Source organism: Pongo pygmaeus, chromosome 19 (assembly GCF_028885625.2).
Source record: "Pongo pygmaeus isolate AG05252 chromosome 19, NHGRI_mPonPyg2-v2.0_pri, whole genome shotgun sequence".
NCBI classification, from domain to species: Eukaryota; Metazoa; Chordata; class Mammalia; order Primates; family Hominidae; genus Pongo; species Pongo pygmaeus.
This window is the reverse complement of record NC_072392.2, coordinates 90,608,769-90,633,707: the sequence shown is the minus strand read 5'-3', so window position 1 is coordinate 90,633,707 and position 24,939 is coordinate 90,608,769. Positions and strand designations below refer to the sequence as shown.

Below are 24,939 nucleotides of genomic sequence, written 5' to 3'. Positions count from 1 at the left end.
AAGGGTGTGAAACCAATGGGGCCAGAGAGGGAGGTTGGGGCTCAACCCAGTGGGGTGAGATTTCCCTGTGGGCTTTGGGTTGGGGGCACTGACACATCCCCAGCAGGGCCTCCTGGAAGAAACCCAGCCGTTGAGATGCCAGTACTTTTCCATGGGTGGGTGGGGCGGGGAGGAGGAGGACTTTGAGCCCCAGTGACCTGGCCGCCCAGGGATTTTCCAGGCTTGCTTTGGGAAGGTTATCCCAACTAGGGACTAGGAATCAGGAAGCCTTCATTTTATTTTGTAAAATTGTAACCAAGCTTCGCACTTATGATGATAAAATGCTGGGTGGACGTACTGGAGGTCCTCATCAATGCCTTCTCAGAACCCTTGAGACCACAAGGGGTAAAGGTGCCTTAGCAAGATGAGTTATCTGGTAAAGGCAACATCTCGTGATTTTTCCCTTTGCTTCAAAATGTACTGTCGTGTTACTGAGCTCAGTGGAAGGTGCTAGAACAAGGACTGCTCTCCAGGGCTCTCTGTGTTTCTCACTTTACCTTGAGGTCATGCCTGCAGTTTGTAAAAAGGAGTGTTCCCCAGCCTGTATCCTCATGGGTCTTGTGTTCTCCCAAGTCTAATTATTTTTTTAAAACATTTTCAGAATTTCCACTTTCTACAGTGTGGCTTTGGAGCTGGGGTCCACCCCAGTTCTGCCTGGGGTGCAGCCAGCACACAGCTCCCTGGGTTCATTCATGCAGCTGACTGTATCTGTGTCAGGCATCTGCTTCATGTCATTTTCTTGGAGGGGCCTTTGCAGTTGCTGTGATGCTGTTCCCACCCCCATATCATTCTACTTTGCAGAAACTTCATGATTTATAACTGAATGTTTGTGTTTACTTGTTTTGACCTGTGTCCCTCTGGAATACACACCACACAGGCAGAGGCGAAGCCCTAGCTGCCAACATAGCATTGGCCACGCCATCGATGCCCCACCAGGATTTGAGTTAATACCTCCAGAGTGGGAGATGTGTGGCAAATTAAACCCCGACTGCTGTTGGGAAGTTCTGCATTTTGGATTCCTACATCCCTGCGACTCTGGTTTATACTTGGCTGCTTCTAGGGAAAGGAGGATGAAAGGGGATTGACATTTAACATTGAAACCTGATTATTTACCTCTCAGACTTACAGCATGCTCAGAGCTGTGGGATTATGGAGTATTTATTTATTTTTATTTTTTATTTGTAAAAAAGGTAGAGGCTGGGCGCGGTGGCTCACGCCTGTAATCCCAGCACTTTGAGAGGCTGAGGTGGGCAAATCACGAGGTCAGGAGTTCGAAAACAGCCAGTATGAGACCAGCCGGTGAAACCCCATCTCTACTAAAAATACAAAAATTAGCCAGGTGTGGGTGGTACGCACCTCTAATCCCAGCTACTTGGGAGGCTGAGGCAGGAGAATAGCTTGAACCCAGGAGGCGGAGGTTGCAGTGAGCCGAGATCGCACCACTGTGCTCCAGCCTGGATGACAGAGCGAGACTCTGTCTCAAAAAATAAAAAAGAAATAAGGTAGAGACAGGGTCTTCCTATGTTGACCAGGCTGGTATTGAACTCCTGGCCTCAAGCAATCTTCCCACCTCTGCCTCCCAAATTGCTGAGATTACAGGTATGAGCAACCGTGCCTGGCCTTATTTATTTTTAAATTTTTATTGGTGTATTTATTTTAGATGGAGAAAAGAAATGCAAACACAATCATGCATTCTCACTAATTGGTTGTTGTTGGCAGAGATGAATAATTAATTATGGGAGTATTTTTCTTAACCAATAAATTGCGGTCTTCTGCTTCTTGGCAGTGTCTAAAAGTAGTGGGTTCTGATTTGGTGTTAGTGTAAGTCCCCAGTTCCTTCTGCTGTTGCCTGGGTGAGAGGTGGCCCCGGGCACCTCAGAGGCTACTCATTGTGTGGCTGTGTAAGTGGACACTTTCTGCAGATGGGCTCAAAAGGCTCACGTGTTTTGTCGCTCATCACAGTATCGCTTTAAACTGAGAGCCTGGTTTTGGTTATGAATTCTCAAATGCCTAGAGGTTGAGAACTTTGGAGTCTTCTCTAAGTATCTTCTGGTTGAAGGGCCTAGTTGGTATGAATGTCTACACAAGAGGCCCAGGACATTTTTTGGGAGGACAGTATGAATCTTGCAGGCCCTGAGGTCTAGACAATAATGGCTGGGCTGGGAGTTTTAGGCTTGGCTTTGCTTCCACCCCAAGGCTTCCCTTTACCCCAAAGTTGGGCACCCATATTTCACTGATCCTACGTAACCATAGACACACACACACACACACACACACACACACACACAAAACCCAAGGTACAAATATCCAACGCATACAATTTGTAAAGATATAAATAAGGCAAGTGTCTATCTGAGGCTCCTAAGCCATTTAGTGGTCAAAGTTACAGCCTTCAGTTCTCTCAACAGTCTCTTGACCACATGATGTGAAGTTTTGCCTGTTATTTATTGGAAACGGCCTGGCAGAATTGGACTCCTCTACATCTTTCTACACACAAGATGCTGGAATAATCTCCATCCCTATACTAAATGGAGGATATTTTGGGAAGTGAGGTTTCTTTTCTTTTCTTTTCTTTCTTTTTTTTTTTTTTTTTTGAGATGGAGTTTTGCTCTTTTTGCCCAAGCTGGAGTGCAATGGCGCAATATCGATTCACTGCAACTTCTGCCTCCCAGGTTCAAGCGATTCTCCTGCCTCAGCCTCCCGAGTAGCTGGGATTACAGGCACCCACCACCATGCCCAGCTAATTTTTTGTATTTTTCGTAGAGACGAAGTTTCACCATGTTGGCCAGGTTGGTCTTGAACTCCTGACCTCAGGTGATCCACCCACCTCGGCCTCCCAAAGTGCTGGGATTACAGGTGTGAGCCATGGAGCCTGGCCAGAGTGGGATTTCTTAAGGTGAAACTCTGAAATGTTTTACATTCATCTCACAACAGAAAAAGATACTTAGTTCCGCACCATGCCTTCAAGAGGCACCCATCTTAACAGAAACAGAAACATAGGCCTACAAGTTCTTGTAACACAAACTCAACTAGAAACTTACAAGCTATGAGAGTTGGAGGCAGATGATGTGGGTCTCTGAACAGCCTGGCAGAAAGAGTTGAATGTATACTAAATGATACTGGAAACCAATAGTCCTAAGCTTGTACTGATGCTTACATTAATTTGAAATTCTACCTATCTTTTTTCTGAAACATTTAAGGCAATTGGCATACCCAATCTCCGCCTCCTCAGTTATAAACTTGAACCTTGACTTGTGTACATTGGTAAAACTTTGCTTGCACGTGTCTTGGTTTCATGCATGATTCTACAGCCTGTATATGTGCACTGTGGAGTTGGGCTATGCTGAGTTTCTGCATTTGACTGTAAGCCCTTGGAGGCAAGGCATGTGTTTATTCTTTGCTCCTTTATACACATGCCATAGTGTGCCAAGTGATACTTCTCCTCAAGAGACTGTTTAACCACATATTTGGAGTTTCTGAGACTTTCGGGAGGAGGGTCAGACCTCTCTTGCTTTGCTCCCCACCTTCTTCCTCCCTGCCTTCCTCCGTGGCTGATCATGTTTGTTGGGCTAGCAGGTGTGGAAGGGTACTGACAGGTCCCATGTCGGAAGCCTGGAATGGGATGACTGAGGCTCCCATCGCTGTCTTTATCTCAGGCTTTGGGTTTAAGTAACGTTCTGAAAACCACAGTCCCACCACAGCACAGAAGCCAGTGGGGTGACATGAGGAGCAGGCCTGGGTTCCCCCGGTTGCCTGGTTCCAAGAGGGGTCCGTCGTCCTGTGCTCTGGGGTGGCCTTGGGATTAGGAGAGCCCAGCTAAACAACCTTCCAATCAGGCTCCTGGTCACAGCACGAGGCTTTAAAGTCAGCTGAGCCTGGCAAAGAAGGTGTCATATTATGGGGCTTTAGGATTTCAGTTTAGTATTTCAGAATATCTGCACATTCTTACCTGGTAAATCATTTTTCTGTTAGGATTTTCTGATAAACCCAAAGACGCCTTCAACCATTGCCCGTACATGGCTTCCACAAGGAAAATAATCATCCTTTTATCTCCTAGCTGGCTTTCCTTCTGCAATCGAAGGTCTTCAACCTCTCCCCATCCCTTGACCACTGCCCCTCAACTTGGTTCTTCTGTGCCTCCAGACACCCCAGAGAGACAGGAAGGAGGAGGAAGGATGGTTCAGATCTTGCCAATGGAGATGATAAAGCAGTATAAATGCAGGCCCGAGGCCACGCGACCCCTGCACTCCTGGGAGCTCCTCTCACTTACTCGTCTGACTTTGAGCACAGCCAAGTACCTCCCTATGGCCTCATTCACATACCACCTCTGCCAGGCTTTCTCATTTTCTGTCCTTGGTGATTAATTGATCACCTATTATCTGCCTGCCTGGTGGTGTGCATGCCTTAAAAAGCTATAAAAACCTCGGTGTCCAAGATGGCACAGCTAGAGAATACCAGAGTTGCCATTCATACTCAGATAAACCCAACAGCTTTCTTTCCAAGTTAACCCTTTGGCAAATGACCCTGTGGCCATTTCCCTCCTCACCAGCTCAGACGCCTCTGCCCTGATAACCCAGGGAGGTGGGAGCCACCTTCTCCCCCAGCCTCAGAGTGCACATGGAGCGTATTCTATATATTAATGTATATATTATATATAATATACACAAATATATATAATCCATATCACAAAATATAAGTGTTAGTTGGTATCATTTTTCTTAGTAGATTTCCACTCTGGAAAGCCTGGAAGCTGCCTTCTCTTCTTTGCATTTCTGGTGCCTGGTCTAATCCCTGGCCCATAGTAGGCATTCCATCAATACTGAAATACCTTATGGTGTGCCGGTGATTGTAGAGAGAGATCTTTGCTCACTAGTTTCTTGTCTTTTGTTGTTATAAGGTTGCCTGAGGGCTTAGTGATTTTTTTTTTCTTTAAGAAAACTCCTTCTTCCCTAAGGGCTGTGTGGTCGCTGCTGTCTGTTTCCATTAGGCTGCTTGGCTGCAGTGTTCTCCCGGTGGTGATGCGCTGGGGGGTGAGTATGAGCCTCCAGGCAAACCTCAGGCCTCCTCCAGCTGCCCATCTGTCATTAGCCATTTGCCGCCAGACACGGGGGGTGGGGGGGACACCTGGAGACGGAGCCTGGAGTGCTCCGTGTGGCCTTTCCAGGAGAATGCATTTGGCTTTCCATAAAAGACTTCTTGCCATGGGCAGGCGTGTGTGTGTCCAGTAGAAAGCTGAAGATGGTCAGTCCTTAGAATAAGCAGTGGCTTTCAAACCGTGTGCTCTAGGACTGGCTGGGCCTTGGAGAGGCGTCAGTGGCGCCCTGGGGAAACAGGGCACCAGAGCAATGGGTGAGGTCCAGCCTGTCCTGCTCACATCAGCCAGGGCACATCCAAGTCTGTTGTCAGTTGACTGTTGGGTTCCTGGATTAGAGTTTGGGAGGGACGAGGGAGGTTTTTAAACCCATACAAACACAGCATTTATTTTACTGCAGATACTGTTTGAAGTGCTGTATTAGTTCGTTTTCACGTTGCTGATAAAGACATACCCGAGCCTGGGAAGAAAAAGACGTTTAATTGGACTTACAGTTCCACACGGCTGGGGAGGCCTCAGAATCATGGCGGGAGGCACAAGGGACTTCTTACATGGCGGCGGCAGGAGAAAATGAGGAAGAGACAAAAGTGGAAACCCCTGATAAAGCCATTAGATCACATGAGGCTTATTCACTATCATGAGATTGCACGGGAAAGACTGGCCCCTGTGATTCAATTACCTCCTCCGGGCCCCTCCCACAACATGTGGGAATTCTGGGAGATACAAATCAAATTGAGATTTGAGTGGGGACACAGCCAAACCATATCAAGTGCATTACAAATATTAATTGATTTCACCCTCGGAACGGACTTATAGGTAGATACTATTATTATATCCATTTTTGACAGATGAGGAAACTGAGGCACAGTGAAATTAAGGCATTTGTCCAAGGATGATAAACAGTGGAGACGGGTTTATCATAGAAAACCAGTTCTATCATACTCATAGAACTGGCTTGACTCTGAGCTCTGCTGCTTTGAAGAACTAGGTTGGAAAACCACCAAGCGTTTAGTCCACTCTGCCCCCGACTCCTGAGTTTGCTGAACCAGCACCACCGCCTTCGGTGTTGGTTCAGGAAGTCGCCCTTGTCTGGTAGGGAGGGTGAGCCTCTGAAATAAGGGTTGGGAGTCATGCAGTGTGGCCCTGGTCCCTGGGGGCTGGGTGTTAAAACTCAAGAGAAGGGGGAGGAAGGGCTGGGGCATGGCCCTGCAGCCATTTCCCTCCTCACCAGCCCAGACACCAACCCAGGGTGGCGGGAGCCACCTTCATCCCCAGCCTCGCTGTACAGCTATTAAGTGGGGATTTGCCAATCAATAAATCAAGGCACCTGAAAAATGAACTGGGGAACCACACTGACTTTCCCCCCCTTCTTGATTAAAACAAACAACATTGTGAAATGTCAACCTGTCAGTCGTTTGGAAAGTTTGCGGCATGGAAAGGCGATTACCCAAATGACTTTTTAAAAGTATGAGAATTTGCCTGGCTGAACGTTTTTTAATTAATGCCGTGAGTTAACATTAATAACTATTCATAGCTCAGTGAGCTGGGCTTGGGGTGGGTTTAGGAAACATTTGGTATCTCTGGCAGGGACAGATGTTGACCTGGCCGGTCGGCAGCTTTTACAAACCTAAGGACTTCAGGGTCCGGTTGCGCATGAGGACCGGGGAGGACAGAGCTGTTTGCAATAGGTGTGGGCTTTTATAGCATTGTGAGCATTTCACGTTAGCGTAAGTGTTGCTGCTGTGCAGGTGGTCTCTGGGGCTTACAGTCTTCCCCAATGTTCTTCCCCACCCGTCCCACCATTCTGGTGAACAAGCCTCTTGGGATTCTTTGAAAAAAAAAAAAAAAGTTGCTTGGGGTCACACCATTTAAACTTACCTCCCTAATTTTCTGTGATCTCATTTTTCCTTAAAATATCATTGGAAAAGTGTTTTTGAGTGGAGCATTTTATTTTCCATTTAAACATGGTGAAACCGAGACATAGGGGCTAAGGCTTGGCATGAGGTTGGTGGACCTGGGCCTAGGACACCTTCTGTGGTTCCGCCTTCATAGGCTGGGAGCAGCGTTCAACCACAGTGACATCATGATCTCTGCCAGGGGATGCTCAGCCTCTGTAGCCTCTGCTTTGCTGATGGGTACGGACACCGTATTCAGTGGGTATCCCTAGGGGCAAAGATGTGATTTTAAAGGAGGAAACCCCCGATGGGCTTATAAACTTTTGATTTTTTTTTTTAAGCACAGTGGGTTGGGCTCCATCTTCAAGTTCAAGTTAGTGACTACTCTGCTCTAGGAAGACCCGGGAGAGAGCTGAAACTTGGACAGTCATTAGCAGCTCCAGATGGAGGTGGATTGGGAAAGACTGGAGGGATGGACAAGCCACCAAGAGCAGAAAGTCCAGCCCTTCTAGTTTAGCAGTCTCCAGAGAGCTCTGCCGTTGCGGAGGTTGTCTGTACAGGTTGGTGGAGGACCACAGACCACAGAGCGAGGGGCATAGCATGCTCTCAGTTAACCAGGGCTACTCCTATGCATGAGTTGTGCACTGTGCTAGGCTCTAGGAATTCAAACACATGAGGCCTATCACACACCCTAAAGGAATTTAAGGTCTTTTTGGAGCAAGAGGATGGATAGCCTTTTTCCCATTATCTTATTATTTTGGAGACAGAGTCTTGCTCTGTCATCCAGGCTGGAGTGCAGTGGTGCGATCTCAACTCACTGCAACCTCTGCCCCCAGGGTTCAAGTGATTCTTGTGCTTCAGCCTCTGGAGTAGCTGGGACTACAGGCGCACACGCCACCGCACCCAGCTAATTTTTTTGTAGTTTAGTAGAGATGGAGTTTCACCATGTTGCCCAGGCTGGTCTCAAACTCCTGAGCTCAGGCAATCCACCCACCTCGTCCTCCCAAAGTGCTGGGATTACAGGCATAAGCCACCACGCCTGGTCCCCCATTATCTTACGCTTACTGCTAAGCGTGGGACATAGGCAGTGAACCCTGAGGCTCAAGTATGAGCCTTCACCAAGGGCCAGAAAATCAGGAGGCTTTCTGTGGGTGGTGGGACTTGGGGTGGGCTTCAAGGGAACTTATTGCAGAGAGGCAAAGCGGGGAAGGTGTTACAGGTGGTGGGGAGCAGTGAGCTTTAGTGTGTGGGGGGGTAGATATGAGATAAGATGCCTATAGGGACATCTTACAAACAAGGCTGGAGAGGGAAAAGAAGGGGTCAGAGTACAGATGGCCTCTCGTTTCAGGCAGAGAGGTTGGGTCTGTATGTGGAAGGCAGTAGGGAGCCCTTGACAACTACTGAGCAGAGATTGGCAGAACTAATTGGTGTTTTAGAATGAGCAGCTGGGAAAACTCCGTAGAAGGGACCAGAAGAGGCAAGTCTGAAATCAAGGAGCCACATGGGGAGTTGCTTTAACAGTAGAAGGTCACTCACAGCTTTACCCCTGTGCAAAGAGAACCTTGGTGCAAAGGTTGACACAGCCACTTACCAGCCATAGGACCTTGAGCAAGTTTTAAATCTTCCTGTACCTCCTTGCCGTATCTTTCACCTAGGGATGCTCGTGTTCATTCATTCGTTCAACCCTAAAAGGGCCTGTTTCAGGTGCTGATTATAAAATGGAGAATAAAACAGACAAGCTGTCTGCACTCAAGGATCTTAACAATCTTGTGGGCAGAAACACAAACCAAAATGAAATAAACAAATATGATTTCAGATTAGGCTCTGAAGTGCGGTCTGAGTGGAGACTTTGAAAGTTAAGCAAAATGTTTCAGGCTAAGGAAACAGCAAGTGCAAAGACCCTGAGGTATCAAAGATCTTGGAGATTTCCAGCATGGAAACAGAGATAGTGAATGGAAGAGCAGTGTACAGGGCAAGAAATGATGCAAGATGAGGGAGGATTGTCAAGGAAATTAAGTAAAGGAACATATGTAAAGAGATGAGGCCAGGTGCAGTGGCTCACACCTGTATTCCTAGCCCTGTAGGAGGCTGAGGTGGGAGGATGGCTCAAGCCAAGAGTTTAAGACCAGCCTGGGCAAAATAGGGAGATGCCATCCCTACAAATTTTTTTTAAAAATTAGCTGAGCCTGATGGTACAGGTCTGTAGTCCCAGCTATTTGGGAGGCTGAGGCATAAAGGTTGCTTGAGCCTAAAAGGTTGAGGCTGCAGTGAGCCATGATCAGGCCACTGTACTCCAGCCTGGGTGGCAGAGCAAGATTCTGTCTCAAAAATAAAAATGAAAGAAAGAGACAGAAGGAGTTGGGGGATGGGGGCGGCGGAGAAGGAAGCAAGCAAGAAAGGAAGGAAGGAAAGAAAGAAGAGACATAATAAACAAATACATGACATTATTATGGGAATATCCTCGACCCGAGGTTAGCCATTCTCATGGTCATAGGAAAATAAGAGAAGATGGATCATGAAAGCATTAGCAGAGGTGCTTGGATCCAGTGATGGGCTTTATGGGAGGGGAGGGCATCCGATCTGGGTGACCAAGAGAGTGAGGTTCAGTTCCCTGAAATGGGGAGGTACTGAGAGGAGCCTGGTTGAGGATATATGGGGATTTGTTTGGCTGTGGTGAATTTGAGATCCTGGTTGGAATCAGTCATCAGCCTGCCCTGTAGGCATTTGGCAAAATGGGGCTTTAGGAAAAAGGTCGGGAACAGGGGTTTGGGACATCTTCAAGGAAGAGGGGAAGCAACAGGAATTAGCATGGGGTGAGGACTGTGCCTCGGGTTCCCCTTTGTGCTGGACCTGGGAGGAAGAAGGGGAGCCAAGAAAGCAGGGGGGAGCTTCGGAGCTCTGGGCACTTGAGCGAGGCCCGTTTGTCACCTGCATTCCCACCTTCTTGGGAGGCCTGAAGAGTTGGCAGAAGGATTCTGAGGATCAAGTCTACTCTTGCTTTCCTGGGCTCATGTGGGGCCGCAGACCCCGTATTTCTGGCATGGCCTCTGCAGGCTGTCGTGGAGCTCGCCCTCTGCTCCCAGCCTGGGCTTGTGTAACAGGCTTGGGGAAGTGCAAGGGGCTGTAGGTCCTGAACCGAAAGGCGGGTGTTGTGAGAACCGTCTGTCTATAATGGCACAGGTATTTGGGAAATGCCACAGAGCAGGTCTGTTCAACCCTGTGGCCTGCAGCCTGTCAGCTGGGTTAGGATTCTCAGTCAGGTTCACATTCAAGCCAGTATTGACTGTATCATTCAGTGGAAAGAGCTGTCCTCCCATCCCTGTAATTGACAGCAGAACTTGCCATCTGGGTGTGTCTGGCTCTTGTCTCACTTTGGGTCATGTCGGTGGTCCCAAGAGTATCCTATTGGGGGTACTTTTTATCCTTGATTTCTAAGCCATTTCTGATTTAGCAAACGAGTCTGTAGCTTCTATTTTTACTGTTTTTTTTTTTAAATACACTTAATAGTTTTATTTCTAGTTCAAAACAATGAATGTCCATCTTATTTTTATTATCTTTTAAATACCATGACACTTTTGTCTTCACCAAACAATGGCTGTTTATTTTAGACATGTAAAAATAGGGAAACAAATCACTCTTAAACCGACTACCCAGAGATAACTAATGTTAACCTTTTGCTTCCTTCTTCCAAGCTTGTTTTTATAACCCATGCAATTCTATAATTTTTTTTTACAGTATTAGCAATAGCTAACATTTATGGATTAGTTGCTATGGTGCAGGAAATATGCAAAACAGGTGAATACACAGTTTAATTTAGAATTACTTATATATATAGAAATAAGCAATATAGAAAAAAGCACAGTCCTGTTTTACATCCTCAAATAAAAATAACAATTATGGTTGTAGAGGGTTTACAAGGGGCAAGAAGTAGTCACTACAGCTATCCCCATTTTTCAGTTGAGAAAATGGACACCCAGCAGGTGTCTAGACTAAGCTGGGCGCGGTGGCTCATGCCTGTAATCCCAGTACTTTGGGAGGCCGAGGCAGGTGGATCACCTGAGGTCAGGAGTTCGAGACCAGCTTGGCCAACATGGCGAAACCCCGTCTCTACTAAAAATACAAAAAATTAGCTGGGCGTGGTGGTGGACACCCATAATCCCGGTTACTCCGAAGGCTGAGGCAGGAGAATCACTTGAACCTGGGAGGCAGAGGTTGTAGTGAGCTGAGGTTGCGCCATTGAACTCCAGCGTGGGCAACAAGAACAAAACTCCGTCTCAAAAAAAAAAAAAAAAAAAATGTCTAGACTAAGATTTTAGTTAGCAACTCTCTGCCTCTAGAACCCATGCATGTGTGACATGATTTTGATCATTTAATAATATGCTGAGATTGTGTTTTCCTTGTGTCTACAGCATTTTTACTGACTCCTTGGCATTCTCTTACTCCTTCCTCATCCATGGCTTCTATTCACACCTAGAATGGATGGCTGTTCAGAATGAAGCTGGCATCACTGTGTTCACCGTTCAGGAAGAGGGATATTTTTCTTTGCTATCTCTCAGTTCCTTATGAGACTCCTCAATGTAGCCTGCACGGAGTGGGTGTTTATCTCCTTCCAAAAAGTGCACGCTTGTCTCACCCAATTTGGAACTGGAGTTTGCGATTTGGCTAGAACTCTACAAAGATTGCACTCCAGCTGATGATAAGTTTGCACGTTCCAGTCTCTCTTTCCGCCACCTCTCACTGGGTCACCTAGAATCCCTCTGGGCGAGGCACAAGAAAACAACATTTTCATTGCTTTAAGTCAGAGGCAGTTGTTTAGAACTGGTTTGTTTTTCCATAAAGTCATTGTCCTTGAAAAAAAAATATATGTATGCACACATGTGGGCACACACACATACACACCTCTGCCCGTGTATATATGTTTTGTTAGGCGAGGTTCCCACATATGATAAACCTTAACCCAAAGTGGAGGAGTTTGGTGCCCATGCCAGAGCAAAATACTTTAACCCTCCACTGGTAAGCCTAGAAAAGCAGTTTCTCTTTCGCCCAGGTCAGTCTCAGAGAGAGGCACTCTTTAAGAATTTTGTGAGCAGATCACATGGGTATTAGATGCAGGGAAGCTTGCCTTATTTAACTGACACACTCACATTTTCTGTAGGCTAAAAGTGTGAATGCTAACCCTCTATATTGACTGGAGTCTTGTCTTTTAAGCTGTGGGTGTGTGCTCATTGCAGGGCTGACTTGGGAGTTTGGGTAGGGAATGATCTTCCGCAGGGGAAACCCCCAGGAAGATAGAAAAAGAGAGGAGAAAACTTGCCGGCCTGCCATCAGGTTTGTTTTTGTTAGATGAAAGATAATCCTTGCTTGGTGTCAACTTGTCTTGGAGTTGCGGTAACAATTCTTTGGTGATCTAGCTCTTTAATGAGCATAGGAGATGAGTACCGACTCCTGTTAATCACTATCTCCTCTGGAAAGACTCCTTGGAAAGGGAGAGCAAATGAAAGAGAGAAAGAAAGAAAAAGGTGTTTGGAGAAATGTGTATATGTGAGTGTTCTCCAAGTAAACATTTCAGAGCCGGGCCAGAATAATTAGGAGGTACATTGCCATCTGGAAATGTTCATTCTTTTGTTTACCTTGTATTGAGTTTGTTCCAACTAGTGAATCCCTTGATATGGGATGCCTGACCTTCTCTTCCTTATGAAAAAAAATCACACGTATCTCCTAGTTGGTGCTTTCTTTGATTTTAGCTGAGCTGGGTTAGGTAGTGCATGGGAAAGATCACCGGGCAGCTTGCTTATCGAAAAGCTAAGCCTGGATGCGGTGGGGAGGGGCGGGCAGGAGAGAAGGCCTTCCATCCTCCTGCAGCAGGAAAATAAAGGAGATAAATAAACCCTAATCCTGACCTGGGGGCAAATCCCAATAAAGATCCAGGTTAATTTTTCCTGCCGATCCAACCCTGGAATTCATTGTGAGAATTAGACATTCTGTGGCACTAATTTGCCAGATGAGATTGTATAATTATCTTTTATAGGCCTGGGTGTGATGTATGCTCCATGTTTATGCTGCAGGGGGCTGAGTGTGTGTGTTTGGACTTCAGAGTTGCTGCTCCGTCCTGCCAGACTGCACTTCTCACACACAGGCGGGGGTGGCAGCTGTTGGAGCTTCTGCCTGGCCAGAAACAGGCCCAGGGTGCCGGGGCCTTGGAAGAACTTGCCTGGAGAGGGTCAGAAAACTTTCAATAGAACCCAGAGTAAAAAGGATGTACCTATGGGAGGCAGGTGGGGATGGGTCCCCTGGCTCAAGTAGGGGTCTCCCAGAAACAGCATTCAACAAAGGGTTTTAGTAAAGGCTGACAAATGTGGAGACTGGAAAAAAAGTAGGTAAACTCAGAACCAAATGGTGATGTTCATGATCTTTGGCACTTTTGTCTTCCTAGGCCCCTTCCTCCATAAAAATAAAACATTGAAAATTGTATTTTATGGCCGGGCGCAGTGACTCACGCCTATAATCCCAGCACTTTGAGATGCCAAGTCAGGTGGATCACATGAGATCAGGAGTTTGAGACCAGCCTGGTCAACATGGTGAAGCCCCGTCTTTACTAAAAATACAAAACTTAACCAGGTGTGGTGGCTTGTGCCAGCTGCTTGGGAGGCTGAGGCAGGAAAATCGCTTGAACCTGGAAGGTGGAGGTTGCAGTGAGCCGAGATTGCGCCACTGCACTCCAGCCTGGGGGACAGAGTGAGACTCCATCTCAAAAAAAAAAAAAAAAAAAATTGTATTTTACAATTACAGTGATACAAGGATGAATAGAATCCAGGCTGGATTCATTATCTAGGCATTCATATTACCGTCATTTTATTCATTCTCGTTTTAAAAGTAATTAGAACATTTTCTTGGGCCCCCTAAAAGTATTGGGGGCCCAGTGGATGTGTTGGCCTTGGGTAGGTTTCTAGAAGTTGGACCCAGTGGTTTGGCTTCTTGACTACTTGGCATGTTTTGTTGAAATCACTCCGCTTTGATTTTGGACCCATCAAAAATGTCCAAGAACTCCCCCAACCTGCAACTCTTATTCTGGCCAAAGAGGGGGCTCTAGCTCATAAAGTGTTGACATCCCATTTCCCGTTCCAGGTATTTTTCCCTCTCCACCCTGGTCTTCTCCTGTAGCGTGTGGCCGCCTTTTCCAGCATGGCCTCCTGCTTCCCTGGTGCACTTTTTGGAGAAGGTGGCGAGTTTGTGGGACTGGACGTATTCCAGCCTAATGTCTCCTTGTGGCCTCACCTGCTGGGCCTTTTATTTCTTGTTTCCTCAGTCTAAGGTGTCCTGAAGGAGAGGGCTCTTCCGTCTTGGTTGGAGGTGTCTTGTTGCTGGTGTTGAGCTGGGAACCACTAGGTGGTGTATGGCTCCAGGCATCCCCGGGAATGTCTGGAAGGAACCGGGAGGGGTGGGGCCGGGGGTGCAGAAGGCAAGGAGGGACCCTTGGGGGCAGGTTGTGGGTAGCCAGTTGCAGTCTGTGGCCTCCCTCAGAGGTTTGGAGTCGGGTGTGGTGTGCTGCTGTTGGCCTTTTTCCGAGGGAGTGCCATCCACTCCCTGTCCCACCGCCGTCCGCGGTGAGGACAGTAAGGGCAGTGCTACGTGGTGGGGAGGTGTGTGTGAAGCCACGGAAGGGCTTCACAGGGCAGATGCCAAGGCCAGTGGGCCCTGGACAGAGTCAGGCTCCCTGGGCAGCCCTGTGTCTTGGTGGCCCTGATCATCCTGCCAATGCAAAAAGCCAGCAGGCAAGAGACCCCTACTCCCTTTAAGGACCAGAGCAGAAACAAACCATTGTGTTGAATGCAGTGATCCAGGTGCACTTCAGGGTACAAGCCGGACTGCTTAGAACAGGATTACAGGAAAGGGGAAAGGGGGCAGCTGTCTCTTGGGACATGAGTAATGTCTCTTACCCATTTGGCACTCGAGAAGTCAACTGGGCATGTCTCTGGGGCCTCCTGGAAAAGTGTTTTCCACCCCAGAGGAGAAAGCTGTGGCTGGAGGTAGGGGTGTGGTCAGCTTGCCTGAGGTTCCTCGGGGGCATAGGTGGGGCAAGAGGGGATACCTGTAAGTCCCTGCAACTCAGAGTGTTCTGAGGACCCCCAGTGCTGGGTTCATCCAAGAGCATTTTAGAAAGGCAGAATCTCAGGCTGCCACCCCAGACCCCCCGAATGCAAACTTCAGCAAGACGGCCAGATGATCCTCAGAGTCTGCTACTTATTAAACTTACCTGGGGAACTTAAAAAAAAAAAAATCCTAGTGCCCAGGCCTCACCTATAGCAATCAGAACCTCTGGGGATGGGGCTCAGGCTTCAGAATGATTTTCCAGCTGCCCAGGGGAGGGGGCAGGGATTTCCATGAGTAGCCAGGTCTGAGAGCCTCCACTGTAAGCCTCTGCCTCCCCTCTTTCACCTACTCCCCACTGTAGGATTTCAAAAAGATCCCTCTCCAGTGTCCCACTGCTCTCTCTCCCCAGTCTCTGCCATTATTAAATCGGCAGAATTGAGGCTTCACGGGGACAGGGTTAAGAGTTAAGACTGAGTCAGGATAAAATGCACATCCCCCATGGAGGGGTAACACTGAAGCTACGTCCATTCAGTTGGGCTTTAGCTCGAATGAGTTTATTGGATGCTTCCTACCTAGTAACAAACTGAAAATGGGTTGCGCATGGGGGTGGCTCTGTATAAAGTAGAAACAGGAACCCGTTCCAGATGCGGGGGTTGGAGTCGGTGGGTCTTGTGGAGTTTTGCTCGCTCTGTTGCGGCGAGTTTTCTAGCATTTGCAGGTTAGGTCCAGCATCGGCCAGTTAGGTCCCAAGTGTTGCATGATTCATTGGGACTAAAACTGTCAACCTCCTTTGCGCTGCAATCAGGAGCCTGTGCATTGGAGGTTGGTCCTGGGTTAAGTTCATGGGTGTGGACGTGGGAGGTAGGCCCAGCAAACATGTATTGCTGCTGTGGGGGGTGGGGGTGCTGGAGCCCAAGCGGACCTCCAATCTGATCTGGTGGTAGGTGCTGGTTGATGGAATTGGCCACAGGGTACCAGCCCAGTCCTGTCCTCAGTAACTCAGAAACCACTGGAGTGATCATTTATAATGTACACCCAGCAAAAGAACAAACACCAGCCAGAGACAATCCTTTCTCTTGTGTGTGAAGGTTACAAGTTTTCTGTTTCAAATCTGATGGTATTCTTTTTCCCTTTTTTCTTTCTTCTCTCTGTTTTCTTTTGCCAACCTAAGGGTCTAGAGTGATTTCTTTGAGCCTAATGATGGGGAAAGTTAGAATGGGGCTATTATCTTTAAACACCTTTTGAAATACTACTCTTCCTGGTGTCTGAATTAGATTGAACAGAGGTTGGGTTTAAAGATTAAATATCTATTTTAGCAGCAGCAAGTATGCTGATATCTGTGTACGTTTGTTCAGGAATTATATGGGTGGAATGAAAGAGAAACCCACAACAGGAATGTGTAATTAATAATAGTATAGCTGATGTTTATTGAGTGCTTAATAGGGACCAGACATGGCACTAGATGCTCCTCATATGTCATCCCATTCAGTGAGTTCAGACGTATAATAAATTAGAACATATAAACATTCAGAAATAGGATCATAGGAGTAAAAGACCCAATAAAAACAGAACAACTTGGCACTGTGGCATTAGGTTGTTTTGTAGTAAATGTCCATTGTAAACTTAAGTATTTTTATAACTTGAAAAAAATTACTATCCAGTGTAAAGATCCATTTACATCTTAGTTTATTCTAGGTCAAGTTTGTGATCATAATAAACTGTATTTCTTTGAAAATATTCTTCGGTCTGCTGTATCCATAATTGGAATAGGAAATGAATTACTCCCCTTTTTCCGATGAATGTAGTTTTAGTCTATATGGAAGAATAAACAGCTATTAAACTCCTATGTACTTGCGGGGAGCTGTCTGGCACCGAGGAACCACTCCGTCCACATTTAAGCTTCAAGATGAGTTTCATTATCTTGCTTCCTGGTGTCACTCTTCCCTTATTTTTCTAGGTGGAATCAGAGGTTTCTGGCTGACTCAGTGGGTGCTTTGAACCAGGAAAGGACAAGAAAGAGGTGAGTTGCACTTGGCAGTCATAGTACAGCTGCCTCCCTGTGGCTCTTCTTGCTTTGAGGTTTTGCTCCTTCTTCAGTGCAACCCTTTGCCCAGACATCCCTAATGCCCCCAGCTCAGAGCAGCAGTTTGCAGGCAGGAGCTTTGCAGTTAGCCATCGGAGAACCCCAGAGACAGGGTTAATAAGTACAAACAGTCATCACAATTCAGGCCAGGCTGTGTGCTCCTGACTTTTAGTTGAATCAACTCATTTTTACCTCTCACAACTCTAGCAGTCAGGTCCTGTTATGCCCACCCTACAGATGGGGAGACTGAAGTTCAGTCACTCGCCCAAGATCACACAGTTAACTAGTGAGGGAGCCAGGCCTGGACTGTTGCTGGGATCTATTGCTGTTTCGAGTGACCATGAATTTTCCCAGCTCCCTGGGGCACCATGCAACAGCTCCTGCTACCTGCCCTGAACACACTGAGTCCACTGCAGGGCACAGAGGTCTTGCAGTTTGCAGGGAGAACATGAAGCAGGTGACTGACTCAAAGCCTGCGGGTCCAGGAGATAAACAGGTGGATTGCACCTGCTGGCCTTCAGGAGCACAGAGACTGTCCATGGGGTTAAACGGGATATCAGGGCTTTCTGGCATGCTGCCGACTGCAGTCTGCTCCCAATAAAACAGGATGTGGAACAAGGGGCCGCTCTCCTACTGCAAGGGCTGGGTTTGCCCAGGGCTGTCTAGATTCCACCATCCACAGCAGTTACAGCACTGGGTATAAGTCTCAGTCATAAGTACTAAGCTGGAAGCTCAGAACATGGTCAGATTTGATTGGAATCAACAGATCATTTCTACTACTATGAAGCCTGGGAGAGGGTTGTCCCCGCTGCCTGCAGAGCCACCAGGGGTCATACTGGCAGATTGCAGGCCCAGCAGCAGAAAAAAAAAAAAAAAAAAAAGAAAAAGAAAAAAATAAGAAATGAAAGGGATTGGGGAAAATGGGTAGGAGGAGAGAAGGAGAGAGGGCAAATGCCCCCTTCCTCCTGTTCTTATGGTGTACAGGGCATGAGGTGTACAGAGTGCAGGGAACACCCAGTGGGGACATTATCATGCCATGGAGCAGCTAATACTGCTTGAGTTGCTGTACAACGCAAACACATTTTTGGATCTAGACAGATTATGTTGCAAATTTGTCACTATCGGTCTAGTGTAGTGGTAGAGTGTGGACCCAAATGCCCTGGGTTCAAATCCCATTTCCACTGTGTCTTTGCTTTGTGACCTGGGGCTGGTGACCTTCACTTTTCTGGACTGTGCTTTCCACATTTATAAAATGGAGATCATAAAAATAATCTCTTCCATGTTTTGAAGTGAAATGAGAGAATACACAGTTAAGTGCCTGGGATGTATTATGCATTTACAATGAATGTCAGTGGTTTTCTTCTGTGTTTTACAATCTCCCTAGCTCTGGATATGATCTTGGGTAAATTACAAAGCCTCAATTTCCTCATCTGCAAGATGCTGATGCTAATACCCTGTCCTCAGGGGAGATTGAGAATTGAATGAAATAACCAAATCCAAAGTCGAGGTCATAGTAGATATCTATTAGTTCCCTTCCTTATTTATCTTTATCATATTCCACACAGCTCAAGTAGGAGGAAGACGGACATTGGTTTTAACTCCCCCACTCACTAGAATACTAAGTCCTGACAATGACTCCACAGCAATTTTCCATTTGATCCTTTCCCTCCCTTCTCCCAGTCACCCCTCTCGTGTTGGCTTTCGTAGAACAAGCTGGGATAACCACAAGGGGCCCCAGCCTTTGGACTCCAAGTCTTTCCTCCCTAAAGTAATCCTATCGGTATCTTCCCTAAGCCTCTTATTGAAATCCAGCATTGGACATGGCATTTTCTTATTTGAAAAAACCCATCATGGCTGTTTATTGTCCCAGCAACCAAATCTCATTGGACACTCCACCTCACTTCCCATCACTTCCCACTCACATTTGGATCCTTTCAGCCCAGCTCACCTGGTCTGTATCCCACCCCAGGACTGGACTTGACTGTACCCTGCCACTGTGCTCAGCATACCCCCTCCCTGTGTCACCATCTGTGTACCTCACCTGCTTAAAACACCACATCCATGGCACTATGGGGCTGGCAGCTCCTTTACCTGCCCACCAGCTCACTTTCAGAACTTCATCTGCGGTGCTGGCTCTGCCTTCCAGCTAGTGCCTTGAGAGTGGGATGAGGGTGGGAGGGGATCTCTTTCATCCCCTGCCATCCTTTCTTCACTGCTCATCGTGGGATCCAAGGAGCACGCAGTAGGTGCCCAGATGACGGCATACACTCACCGGTGGGAGCGTGGGCCGGGAAAGAGAGTCTATGGTTGAAGTTATTCTTCAGCTACTGTTTGGGTTTGGATGTGTATTGGGGTGGGGGTTAGTTAATGAGTGATGCCAAGGGGATTTCCAGGCAAACTGCGGGCACTGCCTTTCTGGAAGCAGCACCTTCTGCCTTTGCCAGCCCTCTCCCCCACTCCCCAGGGAACCCCACCCTGAAGACCAGCTCATTCCATGAGATGCATAGCCCCCTCCCCATGAGTGGCAGTAATTCCACCCTTCACTTGTTCATCGGTTCATTCATTCATTCACTCACCTAGTAGATATTTACGGGACACTCACTGTTTGCTGGCACTGCTCTAGGCAGAGAACAGACACTGAACAAAACAGGCTCCGTCCTGCTGGCATGGGGCTTGGCTTCTAATGGGGTATATTAGTCCATTTTCATGGGGCTGATACAGACATACCTGAGACATACGTCTGCTGATACGGACATACCTCCCCCGCATGGCTGGGGAGGCCTCACAATCATGGCAGAAGGTGAAAGGCATGTCTTATGTGGTGGCAAGCAATAGAGAATGAGAACCAAGCAAAAGGGATTTCCCCTTGTAAAACCTTCAGATCTCGTGAGGCTTATTCACTACCATCAGAACAGGATGGGGGAAACTGTCCCCATGATTCAGTTAACTCCCACTAGGTCTCTCCCACAACACTGGGAATTATAGGAGCTACAATTCAAGATGAGATTTGGGTAGGGACAGAGCCAAACTGTATCATGGGGCCAGGAAAGACGAGAAGCACTGGGTCAGCCATCATTCCTCTTTTTTCTTTCCTGTTCTGCATCCCCACTGGCTGTCAAGGTGGGGCAGGCCAAACAGTAAAAAATAGTAAGTATGTAAATTATCTAGTATGTAAGGAGGTGATTGTGTTATGGAAAAAAAAAAAAAACCCACAGAGGCAGGAAAGGCAGCTCCAGTGTGCAGTGCAGGGAGAGAGGTGGAGGGCAGGTTGTAGGGCTGAATGGAGAAGGTGACATTTGAGCACAGACTTAATAGGAGGATGTTTTGGGGAAGAGCCTTTGGGACAGAGGGAGCAGGTACATTGGGGCCCAAAGCAGGCAGGAGTATATGGTGTGCTTGAGAATCAAGTTCAATAAGTGCTGAGCGCCAAGGCGGGGGCGGTGGCCATCAGACCAGGTCAGGCCCAGAGGCCTTGGGCCTTCCCTCTGAGGGACGTGGGAGCCAGGCAGGGTTTTGAGCAAAGCATGCTGTGATCCGACTCAGTGTGAAAAAGGCCTCTTTACAGGGAAGCTGAGAGCAACAGGGCGGCCAGTGGGAGGAGGGGATGGCAGGGGAAGGGTCCAAGCAGGAGGGGTATCGAATGTGCCTGTTTGTGTCCCGGGCACACAGTGGCACACATACGTTACCATAGAATGACATTGATGGTGGCGATGAGATGAAACGCCATGGTGCTACTTCTCAGGGACTGATTCTCAACAACCGTGACTCCCAGATTCAGGATGGCCTCTTGCATTGGGGTCATGGCTTCATATGAGGGTCACCCTCCTCACCCTACTGCCTGCAGAGCCACCAGGGGTCACACTGGCAGATTGCAGCCCCAGCAGCCAAAAAAAAAAAAAAAAAAAAAAAAAAATGGAGTGGGGAAGATGGGTAGGAAGAGAGAGACAGCAAATGCCCCCTTCCTCCTGTTCTGATGGTGTTAGGGCATGAGGGGTACAGAGTGCAGGGAACACCCAGCGGGGACATTATCATGCCACGGAGCAGCTAATACTGCTTGAGATCATTTTTTGTGGTCTCCCTGAAGCTCTTTGAGGGGTCCCCTTGTTGTCTTGCAGCCTCTTAGCACCCTCCCGTCTTCCTCCTCCCTCCAAGAAAGGACAACTTGACAACAGCAGGAATGAATGGGTCAGCCGTCTTTCCTCTTTTGTCTTTCTCTTCCTGCAGCCACAATGATCCTCCAGGCAGGACAGGCTAAGGGTGCTTCAGAGCTCGCAGAACCAGCGTGTCTTTCTAAGAATGCTTCTGGGACGGCCCCGTCTTGGTGGTGATTAGCAACTGTCCTGTGATTGCATGTAACCTGAAAACAGAACCTATAAGGGAAATGAATGCCTGGTGCCCTTCGTTGGGGGACCTTGCTGTTCATGCACACAGTGGAGAGCTAGCTGGGGGCCACGCCAGAACCCCCTTCTACCTGATGAAGCCTTAGAATTGTGGACATATTGCAGTCTGTTGGAAACGCTTAGAGAAGGAAAGGGCAATGGGAGTGGTGGGGTCTTTCCCTGTGTGTTTCTCCCAAGGTTGAGTGTGTTTCTGAGTGATCCCGCCAGGCTCCTGGGCAACATGGACCCTTTCCTCCCCCGTGCCTTGCATTCTTCCGCTCCCAGACCAATGGCCCAGGGAGATGGAGCAAGATGGTAGCCTCATGGCCGGGTCCCTGGAGCCAAAGTTATAAACAGTGATATTACATTGTTACTGCCTTGTGTGGATTTCACATACTTCCTTTTAAAGAACTGTCACATTCCCTACCGTATAGCTCCAAAAGCTTCTGTGGTGAGATCATTAGGAGGAAGGACTATTTTTAAAGATGAAAACTCTGATGCTCCAGGAGGACACGCTGTCTCCCCAGGTCCATCCATCATGTGTTTGTGTGTGTGTGTGGTGGGTAGGGGAGAGGTGCTGCGGCTCGAATGTTGGTTTCTGCCATAACCATAATTGAGAGTGAAAAACCCGGGCCCTGGGAGAAAGAAGCCAGTCCTGGTTCTGAGTGTCAGCGGCAGTGCGGATGAGCTCACCCGGGGACCAGAGCCATTTAGAGGATTTGCAGATGGAACTTCCCCTCGGGGTCCAACTGTGAGTCACTGCGGTTCCTGTCCCTGCAGCGGGCTCCATCTCCAGGCCTCCCACTTCACCCTGGGACATTATAGTCGCTGGTCAGACCTCATGACTCACTTGGACTCTTGAGCCACCTCTGGGGGTGGAGTCTCTCTCCTGGCATCTGGACCCTTGGTGCTATCGACGAAGCTTGGCTGGCACTCTTAGCTGCTATGTGCAAGACATGTGTCCCAGGGAAAGCCCCTCTCTCTCTGCAGAGGTCAAGTGAAAGCCACAGCTGCAGCCAACAGAGTTCAAAATGCAGGCTTGGAAAGTCCAGGGGGCTCTGTGTAGGTGAGACAGCCACAGGCTGAGCTTTCTGAGCCCCTGGGGTGAGTTTGGCTGTGATACCTGAGAGATGGGGGAACTAACAAGCGCCGGATTGCAGTGTCGTCCCATGGAGAGGAGCGAGCAGAGTTCACCCAAAAGGCCAACGGCTGGCAGGGTGTCACGTTTCCCACCACACCCGGGGCTCAGCCTCTGCTGTCATTTCTCCTCCTTGGTTTTCATCTTCTAAGGGAAGAAATAGTGTCATCTTTTCTCAACCTGTCAGTCTCACACCTGCCTGGAGCCCCTGGCAGTGAGACACCCAGTGCTGTTTAATCTGATGTCATCTCTGTTGATTGTCTGTTTTAGAAACCAGGTAGCAAGAGGGACTTTCTGAGGATTAAAAAAAAAAAAGTAAATCCCCAAACTATTTCGGGGAGGTTTTTTTTTTTTTTAACCTCCTGTTTTTTAGTTTCATTATTTCTTTTTCTCTTAAATACACCCTCTTTTTTAATTAAGAAAAATTAATTTTTTAAATTAAAAAAGGGAGACCAAATGCACCCCTTGGGTTAAGGAGTTATGAGAGCAATGTTTAGGGTAAAGGTCAAAGGTGAGGTGGATGTCACTGGGTCTTGGGCATGGGTACCCACCTGCTGGCAAACATAAGAGAGGCCATACAAGAGTGGGGAAAGAAGGGTTACTGAAAAATGTATATGAGCTTGTTTTCTCTAATGACGTTTATTTGTTGTCTATCAGGAGATTAGTCCTGAGAGATTGACACCAGAGCCACCTGACGAGTGTGGGTGCTTGGAGCCTTGGACTCGATGACCTACCTATCCTGCCTCCCACCTGACTACTGAAGTAGGGGAGGTCACGGGCCTCAGTTTACCTGCTTTCAGCCTCTGCCCTTCCCGAGAGGGATGAAGCCGACTTACTGCATCACAGTTTTGTCCTTTAGTTCATCGGCTCTGGAACTTTCCACTTCTGGTATTTTTGGTTTCCAAACAGAGGATTGAGGATGTATGAGAGCAATGTTTAGAGTAAGGTCAAAAATTAGGTGGCTCTAACCGGGCCTTGGGCATGGGAGCCCACCTGTCAGATTCTGTCCTTCTCAGACAGCTGCCCAAGCAGGAGCTGCCTCTTGGGACAGTGAGTGGGCCATCTCCATTGAGAGAGTAGGGGGACAAAGGGAGAAGGCAGGGACTGGGTCACTCCTGGGGGATGCTGTTTGACATAGATCATGAGGGTCAGCCCCACTGGGCCTGGCTGACCTGGTAGATGGGTAGGTCTAGGGTATGAACATGGATATTAGTTGGCCAGGGTGTGAGAACTTGTGTGAAAGGGTCGGCCCCTGGGTGACTCAGTCTCCTAGCAGACTATAAAAGGGAAGTGACTCATTTCCAGCCCTGAACAAGAACTCCTAAGGCTAGGCCGCCAGCACCTGTCTGGGACGTGGTTAGTTATTAACGCTGCCAGTAAGAGTGTCATGGGAACCAAACGCAGGCCTAGATGCCTGGAGGCAACTTGGCTTTTCACAGCTTGCAACTGTCCACTCACTTCCCTTGCTATGGCTCCTCTCTGCCTGACCCCAAATGCAGAGGAGCCCCTTGAACTCTTAGTTGCTGGTGGCTCCCCAGGTGCCTCTTGAGGGTGCAGATTCCACAGGGGTTGGGGAAGGGGGAAAAAGAAATGGGTTGATCAGGGGAAATCACAACTTTTTTTTTTTTTTTTTGGTCCTGTTTAGAAGATCAGGTTCAAGGAGCCAGCCAGACTCTGGGCTTCAAGGAGGAGTAGGCTGTGGATGGCCTGGCCTCATTTGCATGTCCCTCTCCTCCCGGCCCTGCAGGTGCCACCTCCTGAGTCCTGGTTCCTGCGGCTCCATCAAATCTGCAGTGAAGGCCTTTGGGAAGCATGGGTTATGTGGGTTCAGGGGTCCCACCCTCCCGTGGAGGCCCTTGGCCTGAGGATCACTAACTCACTCCCCACCGACCTCTGGCCCCCAACAAGGGCAGTGTTCCTCTTGCTCCATTCTGCTCTGAAGTCCCCCAAACCACTTCCTGGGGCTGTTGAGTGAAATACAAGGCTCATCTCTGAGGACCTCTACAGGGCTGGTGAGTTGAGTCAGGAGTTCAAATCAGCTCTGCCTTCTTCTTTCTTTCTCCATGTCTGGAAAAGTACAGAATGGGCAGCTTCTCCTCTCAGATCCCAAAAGGCATGTTTTACTGCTCCTGGGGGAGGCTCAGCCTGGGCACAAGCTATGTCTACTCCTGCCAGGGCCCTGCCCCTCCACTTCCAAACTGTCAAGCAGGAGGAGGGAGGAT

General features: G+C 48.1%; 1 long non-coding RNA gene across 1 annotated transcript in view; it reads left to right on the top strand.

Annotated features, from left to right (window-relative positions):
- The window catches only part of LOC129017693 (uncharacterized), a 187,311-nt gene that overhangs the window by 144,962 nt on the left and 17,410 nt on the right, over nucleotides 1–24,939 (top strand). The window contains exon 2 of the long non-coding RNA XR_008495114.2: nucleotides 17,075–17,137. This is a non-coding gene — a long non-coding RNA (uncharacterized LOC129017693). The remainder of the gene's footprint in view (nucleotides 1–17,074; nucleotides 17,138–24,939) is intronic.